Raw genomic sequence first — 15078 nt, 5'->3', positions numbered from 1 at the left:
GCAGCAGCTGCCCTTTCATTAGCAGCCTGCTGATTTTCTCCCCCTACAGCTGAATTCCCCTTGAAAAAAAAAGACACAAAGTGACAGGAAGGAGAAAGAGCCCCTGACTCCGGCACTTTGAGCCCAAAGCAGCCTGGTGTGCTCTTGGCTGCGGGGACACGCTGCCTGGGTCCTGCTGAAAGCGCGGGGAGGTGAGAAGAGCCGTTTGATCCTGCCCTGTCCCACAGCCCCTGTGGGAAAGGGATGGAGGGATCACTGCTCTCCTCTTCACCCTGTCCACTGCTTCTTCAGGAGCCCTCTCTGCTTCCAGGGCTCTGCTGTGGGTTTCCTCATCTTTCCACAGCCAGGACTGTCCCGTGCTTCTTCTGGGTTTGAACTGCTGTATTTATTCCTTACTCGGTGGATGTCTCCTGAGTCCAGGAGACACCACAGACCCCAACCCTTCAGATCCAGAGTAAACGGGATCACGCCCATCCTTCTTCAGAGGCACTGTGAATGGACTCCTACCTCCTGTGTGCGTGCTGCTAGGATCCAGGAGGACAAGCAGCTGGGAGGAGCAAGGGGAGGCTGGAGGAACAAGGCTCTGGGTCTCGCAGAAGCTTCTTTGTCCTGGGTTTCTGAAGAATTCAATTCAGCAGTGTGGCATGGGTTCACATCAGACTGAGTTGGGTGCATGAAGGGTGCTAAGCTCCCCCAACAGCATCATACTGTGCTAAGTGCCCTGGAAAAATCTGCTCTCTGGGGTCTGTTCTGCCTGTGGACACAGACTTTCCTTCTTCTTCTGGGTGCTGAAGCTCCTGCTCAGTTGCCCACAGTGTGAACGAGGCCAGGAAGACGTTGCTGGAGAAGCCCCAGGTGTTGGAGTATCTTGGCTTTGAACTTCAAACTCAGAGAACATGTCTCACTGCACTGCCCAGACATTAACCAACTCTAAGCAAAACCTTCTGCACCTTTCGCATTCAGGCTTTAGGGCTGCTCCCCTGGAGTGGGCCTGTGTCCATGTGCTTAAAAATGTCACCACGTCTCTGGAATCCCCGGACCCAGAGCCCCATCTGTGTTCCCTTCGAAGCCCCAGAGTAATGGCCCTCCTGGCCTGCAACACCCCAGCTGCACAAGGAGCAGCTTGTGCAAACCTTCCTTGCACTCTTGGCGCGCATTTATTCACGTGAACCGTCCGCAGACATGGACAGGACTGCTTGCGCTAGCAAGTGCTCACACATCTGAGCAAAGGCTGAACAATACAGCCTCTGGAAATGCAACGAGCAGATGGAAGAAGACCTTTAAGTCTTTCCAAGGGACTTTGCGGAGACGTAAGAGCTCAAATTTCCTGGTTCTCTCTCTCTTCCTGAAAAACCCACAGCAAATCCTGCAACACAGAGGAGCTAGGCACAATAATCTCACTTCAGCTCCCCAAAACTAGCCAAGCAGAGGAGAAAAATGATTTAGATGATTTACAGCACTTCGGAAGAGTTGAAAAAAGTGAAGTAAATAATAAATCAAAACCAGCAAAAAGAACAAGAATACATCCATCTTTTATGAGCTCTATTCACTGCTGTATGTACAGTTCAGACATAAAACAAACGCGCCGTGCAAAGTTGCTGCTGCTTCAGAAGTGTCTGTGCCCAGCAGTTTCAGAGCACTTCCAAACTACATAAAAGCGGAGGCGGAGGGAGGCGCAGGCGTTGTCTGCTGAGTGCAGCAAACCAGCTCCTATTCTCTGCCTCCTTATCAGCCTTCTGCATAGCCCAGCATGGGGATGATTTCAGCTGGGAGACTGGGAGCACAATGAATCCATGATAAAAATGATTTTTTTCAAAAAACCACGTTTTATCTTCAGGGTCCTTGCCCCATTGAAATTGCACCTGATGTGTTCGTCAGCTGCAAAGTATCCTCTCTTATCACAAAGTCCTGCAAACACTGTTGTCTGAAGGCTGCCCAGAGTCCTCCAAAAGGTCCCTTCATCCACCTACAAGATCCCCTTGCCATACTTCCCTAGGAAAGGTGCTCCTGCAGGCCTATTTCTCTGATGCTCCATTTGACAGGCACAGTTACTGACTGGGAGGTTGCTGAAGGGTGCATCCAAACCCTGATCTGAGCGTGGGTCACTCCACAGCAGAGCAATAAAAGCAAAAATATGGGAGGTTAGTTAGCATAAAGAAACCTTATGATTTTGAAAGACAGAAACTTTTCCTGAAAACATAGCTCAGCTTCACGAGAACTGCAGGTGATACAACCACCTATGGCCTCATGTTTGAGGAGCTCCAGATATCCTCTGTACCAAATCTATACCGAATCTTCTCCAATAGCTCTCCTTGCAGACTGAGTCCAAACACGGAAAGTATCAGCTTCAAGGTCCTGGACAGAGGCAAAATTCTCCAAAGACACTGACCCAAGAGTCTCCTCCTCTTTAGGGCTGAAGTCTTGCAAGGATGTGGATGTGGTTTTGGTGCACCTTTTACAGCCAACAGAAATTCCATTTGAATCTCAAAGAACCAGCCTTCCACCTCCTTCACCCCAAGGGACAACAGATCGATGTGATGCGGCCAAGACCATGCCCTGGTCAGAGCTGTCTCAGTGGAGGCGCAAGGACCAGCCTTAATGTGCAGGATGACTCTATTCACACCCAGGCAGCCCTGAGCATCTTCTGGAGGGCCTGAAAGTCTGTGCCTGAGCCTCCCCTGTGGCCCCTTGACCCTGAGGGCTGCAGCAACTGGACATCTTTGGGTCAGGAAACACTCCCAACCTCTGTGTTTCCTGTTCTGCCAGTAGCCCTCAAGGGAAAAAATAGACAGGTTTGAGACACATCAGCTTTGAGGGACTCTCCCCTGGTCTGTCTAGCTCGGTGATGCACAGGCCCTGGTCTGTTCACATCCAAATGGGTTCAGTGCAACAGGACGCTCCCAATCTGCGTGGGAGTGACGGGGACCACATGGGTGAACTTTGCTGACATCCTCATCAGCTTTGATAAATCGTAGCAGACGTGTCAGGATGAGGCTGATCACATCTGGGCTTGGTAGCTGCTCACCCACATCAGGGACTGGATGACATGACCTGTTTTATCTTGCTTTAGGCAGGAAATTTGAAAGACGAAGGAGGAAGGAGCCTGAGGTTCTGCCTTCATCCAGGATGCCCTGGGCCCCAACAGCTGTTTGTGGCGAGGTTGGGTCCAGACTGGCTGAGTCATGAGGCCAGTTTCTGGCTCATCCTAACATAGAGTTCCTATCTCTCACATTTCACAGGCATCTGTGGCTTCTCTTGAGCTGGCAGGCTCCTCGCAGGGTGACATCCCACCGGCTGTTGGCTATAAATCTGTCTCCTGGCTGGTGGTGGCTTTTCTTGCAGGATACTGCAGCAGCCTGTCCCTTCAGTCCCAACGGTAGTTGGCTGCTTTTGTTCACTGGGCAGATCCCCTGTCCCTTTGCTATCAGCCAGCAGTCAGAGCTGGCTGCCTTTGAGACAGGCTCTGATCCAGGACACAGGTAGGCTCCTCAGATAGCAGCTTCCAGCATCACCTTTCTGCTTCTCCAAGCTCCAAGTGGAAAAAGCTCTGGAGAATCAGTCTCACCACTGACCTTCTGGACTCTAAACCCAGCTCCACCTCTTCAGGCTCCAGCAGGAGCAGGGATTATTTCTGGAAAGCCCCGATACACTGCACTTTCATCACCACTAACCTCTAACAGACTTTCTGTGGAGGGGTTTTCCTTTCTCAAAAGCAGCAGCTCATGTCAAGAGTACTTTAACTTCCAGCCCTATGAAATCAGTGCTCTCCTGGCTCACTGTAACCCACCTCAGCTCCAGAAATCCTGTGCTGAAGAAGGAATGGCTCAAGGATCTTCTCCACTCCACTAGGAGCAGCGCTGGGAGCAAGGATGCTCTGAGCACCAGGAGAAAGTTTAAGGGCTGGCTGAACTGTTCAGCCCAGGGATCTGGCTGAGGCGGTGCTGAGGCTGCCTACCACACAGCACTGGGAGCCAGTGGGAGCTGAGATACATGTGGGATGGGGCTAGTTTGTCCCTATCGCCATGATGGCAATGTCTCTGGTCATATTGGATCCTGACATCCGCTAGAAAGAGCACATCCCCTAACACCAGTGCCCTCTGTGAGGAATTGAGCTACTTCCCACTGCTGGGGCAGCCAGGTTTCCACTGGAAGCCATTTGGGACACACAGCATTGCCCAGGGAGCCAGGATCTCTCATCAGATGATGGAGACTTGCTCAACTTTTTCTGCCTCTGCCCTCCTCCAACTCCAGCACCTTTTGGGGCTTTCATAGGAAGCACAGTTCTCAGATACACATATGGGTCTGAGCAAGCTCAGGGTCTTGGTGCAGCAGCCAGCAGGGTCTAGCAGAGGGATCCTGCCCTCTTGCACGCCCTGGGCCGATGGGCTGCAGCACACTCTTCCTGAACAGCCTTGCAGAGCAGCAGGGAACAGAACGGCAGCCACCTGCGAAACACCATCACGCTGCAGTGCAGAGCAGTGACTGCCAGTGCCCAGGGGGCTGGAGGAGGTGGAGCACCAACCACGAGGTCTCACTGTGCAGAAGGACAGGCTTTCCCCAGAAAGATCCCAGTCCCAGGTAGTGAGGGTACCCCCACAGCAGCACTTCTCTGGGTAGGCATGCAAGACATCCAGGCTTGACACATGTCACCTCCCTCTGACGGAGCTCCCCCAGTTAACAAGACACTTTCTCCCTGCCTTTCTAAAGCGCTCTGATTTTCCAGCTCTGCTCAGGACATTTCTCCTAATTCAGATATGGAGAAACTGAGGCACAGGTGAGCACAGTCTGTGCAAAGGCTCAGAGTGCCTTGACAGCAGAGCTGGAAAGTGCCTGGATCATCACCTTGGGACCTACCCTGCCCCAGCTCCTGGTGACAGATCCCTTGGAGCATCCTCATGCCAGGCTCTGGCACACTGGGTCCCTGAATGGTCCCTTGGGGGCACCAGCCAGCTCTCAAGTTGCTTCCTGTGATGTCCCAGCACATGAACCCCAGCTTGCCGGATCGCCCCCAGTCAGATCCAGCAGTTCTGCCTTTTGCACATGGCATGGCGTGTGCAATGGAGAAATGGGGTGGGCCAAGGGGGACACTGCTGGGCATGTGGGGCTGTTCATCCAAGGCCCAGCACCCAGTGTGGGCAACATAATCAGCAGCAGAAGAGATAAAAGAAAGGAGAAAACTGAAGCTTTCTGTCCTTCCCCCACTCCTCCAAAGCAAGCGGTGCTGTGTGCCCTTGGGGTGCCTGGTACCTCCCTTGCAAGCTCAATGCCAGAAGCTGTCTGTGCCCTTGCAGTGCTGGGTAGCTGGAAATGGCCCGTCTGAAGCAATCTGCAATGCGTGCTGCTTTTAATTAGAAAGGGCTGCACGCCCACCTGCAAGCCGCTGTAAATCTGGTCTGCGCTGTAAAGAATGTCCTGGATTTAAGTTGTAATTAGAACTTCTATTGACGGCGCAAAGCCTCATTTTTCATGTGAAGCTGCTCATTGCTCCCAGTCAAGAAATCAATCTGGGCCCGTTGAAGAGATGGGGCCGTCAGATTTGCAGGATGGATTGATGGTGGAGAATACAGACTCTCTTAACCCCTCTGCTGCCCTGGCTCTCACTGGGGGTGGGAAGGGGCAGCGGGCGGGGGGCAGGAGGACTGGTGTCTTCACGGATCCCTGTGCCCTGCTGCAGGCACGCTCCGTGCAGAAAGGCAGCAAGAGCTCTGCTTTACGGGTGCAACTTGCAGCCTGCCTGCACTCCCTGTTGGAGCAGCGCAGGACAGGGGCAGGGCCCAGCATCCTACATCTAGCTGGAAGAACAAGAGCACTTAAAAACTATTTCAGCTGTAACACACAGTTACAGATGCTCGCAGCATCCTACCAGCTGAAGTTGCTACCAGTATTTCACCAGCTTAGGACTCGCTGGGAAAAGCAGAGCTGCTGCTCCCGGAGGACTGCACGTTTGCTTCTTGGGGATGATGTTGCCTTACTCTTCTGAGGATGTTCCTTGCCACAGATCCTTGAGCCAAGGCCAGAACTGGATCCTCTCGTCCCTATGCTGGGCTCTGGAGGAGGTGCTGGCTGCTCCTCCTGTCCAGCATGACATGCTTGGGGGCTGCCTTCTGCACACACTGCTGAGACCATTGTTTTCAGCTGGAGCAGTTCTCTTTGCAACAGTCACCAGGTGACAACCTGTGCTGTGACAACCTGTGCTTTTCTGGTGCTTTGCCATAATTTAACACATTGCTTGTCCCTGGTGGAGGGGGGATACCAGGGATTAGCAATGCACTTGTCCAAGTCTCTATGCCACTGCAGACTGATTAGACTTGTGCCCACTTAATTACAGCATATTACCAAACCCTACTAGAGCAGGGATGGCCCAGCACAGTCAGTTGGGGACATCACAGTGGAGAGAGAAGAAAGAATAATTTAGGGCAGCAATGTCAGCTTTTTTCTCAGCCAACATCTGTGAATCTACACTTTCTATTCAAGCTGCTGACACAATCTCTGCTTTTTGGCCCCATGCTGGCCCTACTGGCACCTGGTGCAAACCTTCAGACTTCCCTCAGCACCACTGCTCAGCTGAGGCCAGTGTAAAGGCCTTCTGGTTGTCCACAGCAGCCTGAACTCTGTCAGTGCTCTGTTGTGCTCTCCGATGAAGCCTCTTGAGCATCACTCCTCTCTTCTTCTTCTTCTTGTTCTTTGCCAAGCAAAGCAGTGTCCTGTGGAGGCATCCCTTCCCCATGGACCCCCAAGGGTCTTGCAGAGGAACCCAGAGTGGGGAACCTCTGTGCTGACCACTTCACCTTGGCTTGAATGCCCCACCTGGGACTACACCTAAGGGTCTTCAGCAAATGCCCTCCTTGCCAAGTTTCCCTGCTCCACAAACAGCAGCAGCAGAGCTGGGTCTTGCCCCTCACTCTCTTGCTGGGGCATAGGAGATCACAGCACCTATTGGGTCCATCAGGGCTCCAGTGGGTGACTGAGGAGTGGGACAGGGACTGCAGGAAGGTGGCAGATGTGTGTGCACACTCCTCCCTGGCAGTGGGATGCTTCTGGTTGTCATAGTTTTTCGGTCACTGCTCCGCCTTCCCTCATGCTTTAATAGCCCTCTTGAAAGTATGGGCATTTGTGTGCCCACAGGTGTGCCCATGCCCCGGTGCCTGCATGAGTGATACTGTTCTGTGCGGGGATACCATCCTCTGGACTTTATGGCCATCTGTGTTTCAGCACCAGTGAGCGTCCTGGTGTGTCTCTATGGATGGGGGGGGTGTGTCAGCCCACATCTGGCTGTGTCTGTCTTCACTCCAGTTGTACACAAGGGCAGTGTCTTGCATGTGGGCTGGCAGGTTGATCCTCTTTTGTGTCCCCAACCCTGCCCACCTCCCCAGTAACAATCCAGGTCCCTGGCATTTGATACTGGAATAAAAAATGGACCCATCAAAGGCTAGGGCAGAGACTGGAGGAGAAGATGATCTCTGCCACCATCTACTGAGAAATTGGAGGCACACGTTTGGATGTTCAGATGGCACAGAAGGACTGATCTTACCATCTGTCTGACAGATAGCAGCGATAATTCATATGTCTGAGCAAAGAGTTCACCATATTCCTGTCCCAGCTGGCTTCCTTGGGACCTGCAGCTGTAAGGTTAACATGCAAATGGTAAAAAGAGGAGAGCTTTTATCTTAAAGGAAGGTCCCTGACTCTTTGCAAGGGCTCTGTTCACACATGCCCCTGTTTCTGCACGCGTCTGTAACATGAGCGCAGATTGCAGGAGACTCTGATAGCATATTTCTGTCCTTGCCAGCCTTGGTGCCAAGAGGCTGTAGCCAGGGAGAGGTCAGAAGAGAGGTGAGAAGGGGAGAGTTAGTGTGGCAGGTACGGGACAAGGGTGTCTGCTCACACGAGGAAACTCTTGCCTGGTTCAGTACTGCCATCTCTGACCACACACTCTGCCATTGTGTTGCAGTCTCCACCCCTATTCTGTCTGCTTTTGCAAATATCCCAAGGGAAGCACAGCTGGGGACTGGGGACCTGCTCCAGAAAGGAACTGGTCAAACCCACTCCACTGCTTAACAGTGGTTAACAGCTCTCTGCTGCGGTGCTCTGCTCTGTACAGCACCGGACACAGGGGACAGATTACTGCTCTACCTCCCATCTGGCTGCTCCCTTCTCTCACCTCTGATCACCAGAGAGAGCATCTCCTGAATGCAGAAACGCTCTACAGAGACCACAGGATGCCAGCTCAGGGGCCTCAGTAGCCAAGGACAGCAGCCGTGTAGCCTCTTCTTCTTTGGAGACTGTTCTGTGGAGTGCCTAAACTCTTGTCTATTTAGGGAAAGGAGTGGTTTTCCTTCTTTTGTCCTCTAGGTTTCTGCCCTGTCTGCTTAACTGGAGAGCTCCCTGGGCTTCCCTGGTCCAGCTCCATTCAGCATCATGTTTACATGCATGGAAACAGAGAATTCCAGTTCGGTGTCCCATGGGCCAGTGGAAATGAGACAGGACAGAGGAGAAGGATGAGAAAGGGCTCTGGAGAGCTGAAAAACAGGAATCACCACCCAAAATTCCCGTTTGTCAGGGGAATTTGCTGCCCTCGACTTTCTGCTTATTAATAATGGCGACAGCATTAGGTCTTTCCACCCTCTGCACCCTCACCGCTTGCAGCTGTACGCCCTGTGAGCTCAGCACCCCAGACCTGTAGGGAAGCCCCAGCCTGGCTCCCAGCTCATGGCGGGCTCTGCCCACTGAGAGAGTCCCCTGGGGCATCCACACCTGTCTGTGCTCCTGCTTATCCCATCTTTCTAGTTGTATTTTGGGGTTGATTATCCCCTGGGATCTGCAGTGGTGGGTCACAACCACAACCCTCATTTTCTCTGGCGTCCTGGTCAGAGGGCAGCGTCCCAAAATGCCTTCCCATTATTGTACTTCCCTTGTCAGGGTACATCCACATTCCTGGCACTGCTGGCTCCCACAGTGGCTAGTTTGGCTGCCAGATCTCAACAAGGGGCACCACCCATCAGACAGCAGCACGGCTGGTGCCAGCTCCACATGGCTGGGTCAGATTTAGGCACGGATTCAGGGGTGCAGGATGCTCTCCCACCCCCTGTGACATGCTGGTTGTTAGAGGATGCTGGACAACATCTTCCAGATAGTGGTCCACAGGGAGGCAGGAGGCCAGGTGGTATTTTCAAGAGCTGCCCTTCGTGGGGACTCCTGAGAACAGTTTCACTGTTGTGTAAATATAAAATATTGAAAATCTGGAGACAGCCTTCCGAACAGAGGGTCAGGAAGCTGTAAAGAAGGTGATGTGAACTAATCAGAGCCGACGTAAAGCTGCCAAGACCTGAGTTAAGTCCGTGGTGGATTTGGATTCACACTGGAGATAAAGAAGCAGCTCTCGGAGAGATGGCCTCTGGATCCGGTTCAGATTAACCCAGATTTTCAGCATCATTTCATGCTATTCCAGTCCACAAGTCCCAGCGGCTCTGCCCGTGCATGCCAGGAAGGACCACAGAGCCCCGGAGACACATGCAGCTCTGCCATCCCTCTGCCAGCCCAGCCCGGCTTTGCCTTCCCAGCACCGAGTGCTTGTGCTGCGAGCTGGTGCTGCTCTACCAAGCCACAGTGCCTTTTTCCTTCTGCCCTCTTGGCAGAAGCAGGGTGGATAAGGCAGGCGAGGCTAAGGAGACCCCTAAGCTATCAGCCTCAAGGAAGGGGCAACACCCAAGCCCCAGATACAGCCTCCGCGGGTGCGTGCAAAGGGCCAACAGCCTGCGGCAGTGCTTTACAGTGTGGCTCACCTCCCTGCATCCCTCCGCAGCGCAGTGTCTGCTGTCACCTCTGCTGTGTAGCAGCCTCTCTGCCGGGCTGGCCTTGCCCCTGCTGATCTATCCCCCATGGAGAGGAAAAGCCTGGGGCAGCTTTCCGGCCGGTGCCCTCCTGGCATGGTCAGAGAGATGAGGTCCCTTGTGGGTAGGTGCCTGTGCGTGCGGCGAGGCTGGCATTAACCCCAGCTCCCTCCTGGCTGCCTGACTACGGCACCCCGTGGCCACGGCACTTCTGGGGCTGCTGGAGGTGTTACACCGGTGCTGGGACAGGGGTGAGACTGTCCCTAATGGGGATGCTGGCACGCGGTGCCTGCCTTATCAATTCCCACTCTGGCTCCCAGCTGAGCAGAAGGAGCAGATTAGTCATCCTTTCCCGCGGTGCCGAGCTGGCTCCGGGCTCCCGCACGCTGCTGCTAATGCATTGGCTCCACTTGGGCAGGCTGGGAAATCCTGATTCTGCAGCCTTTAGGGAGCTGAGAGCTGTGTGAGCTGTGGGGTGTGTGTGATATACCACCTGTACCTCGGAGATGTCCCCTGGCTTTGGCTTTTCTCTCCAGGTTTGTTCATTGATACCAAAATATGATGTGAACCTGAAGAGCAAGGAGGAGAGGTACGTGGAGTTGTGAAAGGGGGAACAGCAGCAGAAACAGGCTGGAGAATGTCATGGGGGGCAGGAGGGTCTCCACATCCCCATTATTTCTGGATGCCAGTGAGAGCGGGCTCGCTTTTCCCTGCATCCCTGTGCGGGTACCACCCTGGAAGGGGGGGTTACTGTGTCCCCAGCTGTCTAGAGAGGGAGCCTCCCCTTCCAAAATAGCCTCCACTACTGCCAAGCTACTCAAGAAACTCCTGGCCAGAAGCATAGGGCTTCTTGGCCCACGACAGCTCACAGGGCTGGAGCAGGCCATCCCTGCCAGAGTGAACCCCTGCAGCCAAAAACACTGGGCAAACACAGAATCACAGAATCACTAAGGTTGGAAAAGACCTGTAAGATCATCAAGTCCAACCATCAACTAACACCACCATGCCCGCTAAACCATGTCCCACAGTGCCACATCCACACGTTCCTCGAACACCTTCCAGTGATGGTGACTCCACCACCTCCCTGGGCAGCCTCTTCCAGTGCTTCACCACTCTCTCAGTAAAGAAATTTTTCCTAATATCCAGCCTGAACCTCCCCTGGTGCAACTTGAGGCCATTTCCTCTTGTCCTGTCCTTGCTCCAGCCCTGCTCCAGGGCTGGGAGATGCCCTTCCCACCACCACCCCCTTGCTGAGGAGACCCAGAAGAAGGAGACACCCTTAAAGCTTTTGGAAAGGGGAAGACAGAGGCCCAACAAGACTGGGCAGCTGTAGGGCATGGGGATGGGTATGGCAGCCATAGGTTTCACCCTGTTTCAGCGTGCATGTCCTGGAGCAAAGGCACACCCCAGGACATGAGAAGAGCTTGTCCGGCAGGGAGCAATGGTGAGAGTGACCATGCCATGGCAGACTGTCCCAGCAGGACAGGATGGCTCTTGCTGTGATGGGCGACGTGCTACAAAACCACCTTAAAATAGACTCCAGCAGGGTTCATCTCAAAGCCTATTATCTGCACTGAATGCCAGATTAGTGAGCAAAGCCCTCCTTAGGCTTTGAAAATGCTCTGCTAAGGAGGGATAATCATGTCATTGAGGCCCTCCAGGAGCCACCATGGAGGAGCTGGGGACAGCAGTGACCTCAGCAGATGCTTTATGTAAGGGGGATCAAGGGAGAGAGGGCACGGCGCCTCAGTTCTAAGGTTGCTTTCCAAGGCCACCTTCAGCAAGGATCATCTATTTCTCCACGTCCTGAGCAGCCACCATTTGTCAGAACTGTGTGCAGACTGGCAACACATCCCGGCATCTCCCACCCTCCCTCCCAGCTCCACAAGGCACTGCTGATTTGGCAGCGGTAAGGCAGGACAGGCATCAGTGAGGCAAGACATGCCCCCAGCAAGCAGAATTGCAGCAATCCCCCATGGCACATCTTCCCTGTGGGCAGAAGAGACAGAAGGTGACGTGCCCCCCCTTCAGCAATCCCACACAGATCCCCAGGTCTCCCACTGCACCCCTGAGCCACTCAGGGCTGCTCTCTCCTTCAGCCCCTGGGCTGCCTCCAACCCTTATCACAGAGCGCTGGCAGGAGACCAGCCCACTCCATGCGCTGCCTGGCCAGAGCACTTTCACTCCCACTGCCACTCGATTATCAAGTCCATTAGGGGAAGGAGAACGCAGCGTGGCTCCCAGTGCACTCTCCTTCCCCATCTCCCCCTTGGTTTCTTGTGCCAGCCTCAGGCTGACATGTGCAGCCCAATAGTACCATCAGCACATTCCCTTAATGCTGTGGAATAAGCAGAGCAATGACTTATGGACAGGTGGCTTTGTTTCAAGTACGGGAGATCCCCTCAGTCAGATCAGATAAGCTGTGAGCAAGTTAGAGACGAGCTTCCACTGGGCCTCGCTAAAACCATTACTCATAACGTGCACCTAATCATGGGATATTCCTGGGCTTTTTGGATTAGGTCTCCGTGCTGCATCAGGAGCGCATGCTGGGATTTACTAGATGTTTTACAGGTTACAAGGAGGAAAAGAAGAAGCCTTTACTCTTTATGGGGCAGCTTTTATGCTCTGCAGTTTCCGCACCACGTTTTTACGGCTTGCTATCCTAAGCCCCATCAATCCAGAGTGAGCACCAAGGGAAAGGCTCGGGGGCCTGACGGTAACAGGCGGAGAGCAGCAGGCACCAGGCTGCTGTGCAGGGTATGGGGCTCTGCATCAGGGTCTGGGAGGCTGGGAAGGGGGGTCACTGGGACCAGGGTGTGCTCGAGGGGGCGAGAGATTCCCAGCCAGAGGGTCCCCCCCACAGCACACCTACATTGCTGTTCTGCTGCTGCCTTGCAGCAGGGCATGGTGTGCAGCCAGGGCTGGTTCATGGCTCCTCAGCAGCACCAGCAACACTGCGTGTTGCTGTCTTGAAGAGGGAACGGGGTGTCCCAGCCCGGAGAAAGGTGAGAGAGAGTTTCGAGGGAGGATGTGGAGACCTGGACTGGCTCCTCCTGAAACCCCCAATCCCACCATACATAGTGGGGCACCTCTTTAGCAGCCAGCCTGGCTTTTCAGGGCTCTGGCATAGGCAAAGCTGTCAGCCAGGCAGTGGGATTTGCCTGTCCTGCCTGACTGCTGCCACAGGTGATTGCATGCTCGTGCCTGGAGCCTGCTCTGTGAATGACGGGAGGAACACAAAGTCCAACTGCTGACACTCAGGGATGTCCCCAGAGAAGTGCTTTGGACAGTAAGTGACTCCACATCAGGGCATTTGGAAAGGAGGAGTATTGTTCTTCGTCACCAGTCATCAATGATTAATTGCATGTATTACAGTGAAGTCTGGGGACATGGCCAGAGCAAGGACTCCTGGGGGAGGTACTGTGCAAACACTGTGCTGTGGTCATTCCCCATCCCAAGGGAATTGCCCCCAGCTAAAATCCCTGTTTCACCAGCCTAGTGTATCCCCCATGTCTTTCTATAGCCTTAGCTGTGGGCAGCAGATGGTTTCATGCACATCATAACATGTTGCTTCTCAGATCAGATAATTTGCTCCACAACCTCAATGCACATATCTTATACTATTTTGTCACCCTTTATCACTGCAATTTCATTGCTATCATGGCCTAGTGAATCATTATTGATAGACTCTTAATATCAGTGCTATTCCTTCACAGGAATGTATTTCAATGAATTTGCTTCTCACCCAGCAGTACAGCTGCACTCCGATACGGTTCAAGGGATAGGGCTGTAGCTGTAAAGCTGAGTACATCCCACATGGTGTAGAGGTGACCGTGCCGAGCTGCCCTGTGCTTTATTATCCGGCACAGTGTGTGATTCCCACAGTCAGTGGCTGTGATGTAGCACACACTCGTGATGCTCAGGAACTCTCACATCTGGGGATGCCTGAGTTTCCACTGCACCTCCACACCAGCTCAGCTTTGACTGTTGGAGGGTTTTCTTTGAAGTGTTTTCATGTTCTGTTTTCCTTTTCAGAGGATGAACAACTCCAGGATGTTCAAAACAGGAGTTTTGCTCTGCAATGCTTTCCTTTCACAGCCTTATTTTCTAGTGTTGCCCCTGAAATATCTCTGCAGGTGCAAAGCGCATCATCGCCCGATCGACTGAGCCACCTTGACCTGTTACAGGGTAAGCCATGCTCACCCATGAAGGCAAAGGGAGAGGCAGAACAAGCTACAGCCACGTTTCTGACCTGAAGCTGTGGAAGTGATGGATGGCTCAGCCAAGAAAAGGAGAGTTTTGCCTCCCTGGGCAGGCTGCAGCCCTGGGTCTACCGTGTGTGCTGCCAGTGAGCGAAGAGGGCAGCTGGTCTGCATGTATAATTCCTGGCCTGGTTTCAACTCCAGTATAAGCTGAGCTCATCCTCCTGACTGCTATGCCCCGAGCCCCCGGTTCAGAAGGCAGGGTGCTGAGCCTTGTCTGTCTCGCAGCTTGTAAAGTGGCTGTCACTCTGAGATGGTGACAGCTCGACGGGCTGGATGCACACAGCCTCTGTCTGCTCAGGAGAGCAGGGCTGGGGGCTGGATTGCAGTGACAGCTATGGAAATACAGAGGGTTAGGAGGCAGGCAGTTCCCGTCAGAGCCAGGTGTCAGGTTTGCAGCTTTCCCTATTGTAGGACCTCCCGAGCCCAGGTCAGTATTTCTTCTCTTGCAATGCAAACTTGTCTTAGGGCAGAGCAAAGCAGTTGCTTCCTTTCATCATATTTGCTCATAAAGAAGTCACTGAAGTGCCTGGCTCCATTCACCTGCTTTGTGGAAATGGCTGAGGGACATGGGAGGGGATGAAGCAAAGAGTCCATTCGCTCAGCCTGAGTGGGGACCTCTGCATCTGTGCAGCACTGGAATGAGCCATTGTCTTGCTTAAAGGGTTGTGCTATAGGACACGAATGAATGTGAGCAGGAACATGACCTCCTTGGAGCTTGGCCATGGTGCCAGGAATAAAGCAATCCAAGAAAGCATGCTGAATGAGTGAGTCAAGTCAACAGCCCCTCGGAGCCGAAGCTCTCCAGAAAGGCGGAGGGCAGCTGGACAAGGTTAAACAGTGCTTTGCTCTGTCTGCCAGCCAAAAGGGAGGCACTCGGGAGGTAACCCCATTTTCTGACAATAGCTTGCTCTGAAACACTTGATGGTTTTAATAGTGTTCAGCGAACACCGCAGCACCGGCTCCTGCAGAGAGCTGCACTTCAC

This window comes from Gavia stellata, chromosome 29 (genome assembly GCF_030936135.1).
Source record: "Gavia stellata isolate bGavSte3 chromosome 29, bGavSte3.hap2, whole genome shotgun sequence".
Lineage (NCBI taxonomy): Eukaryota > Metazoa > Chordata > Aves > Gaviiformes > Gaviidae > Gavia > Gavia stellata.
The sequence above is the reverse complement of the archived record's forward strand: the minus strand, read 5'-3'. Positions refer to the sequence as shown.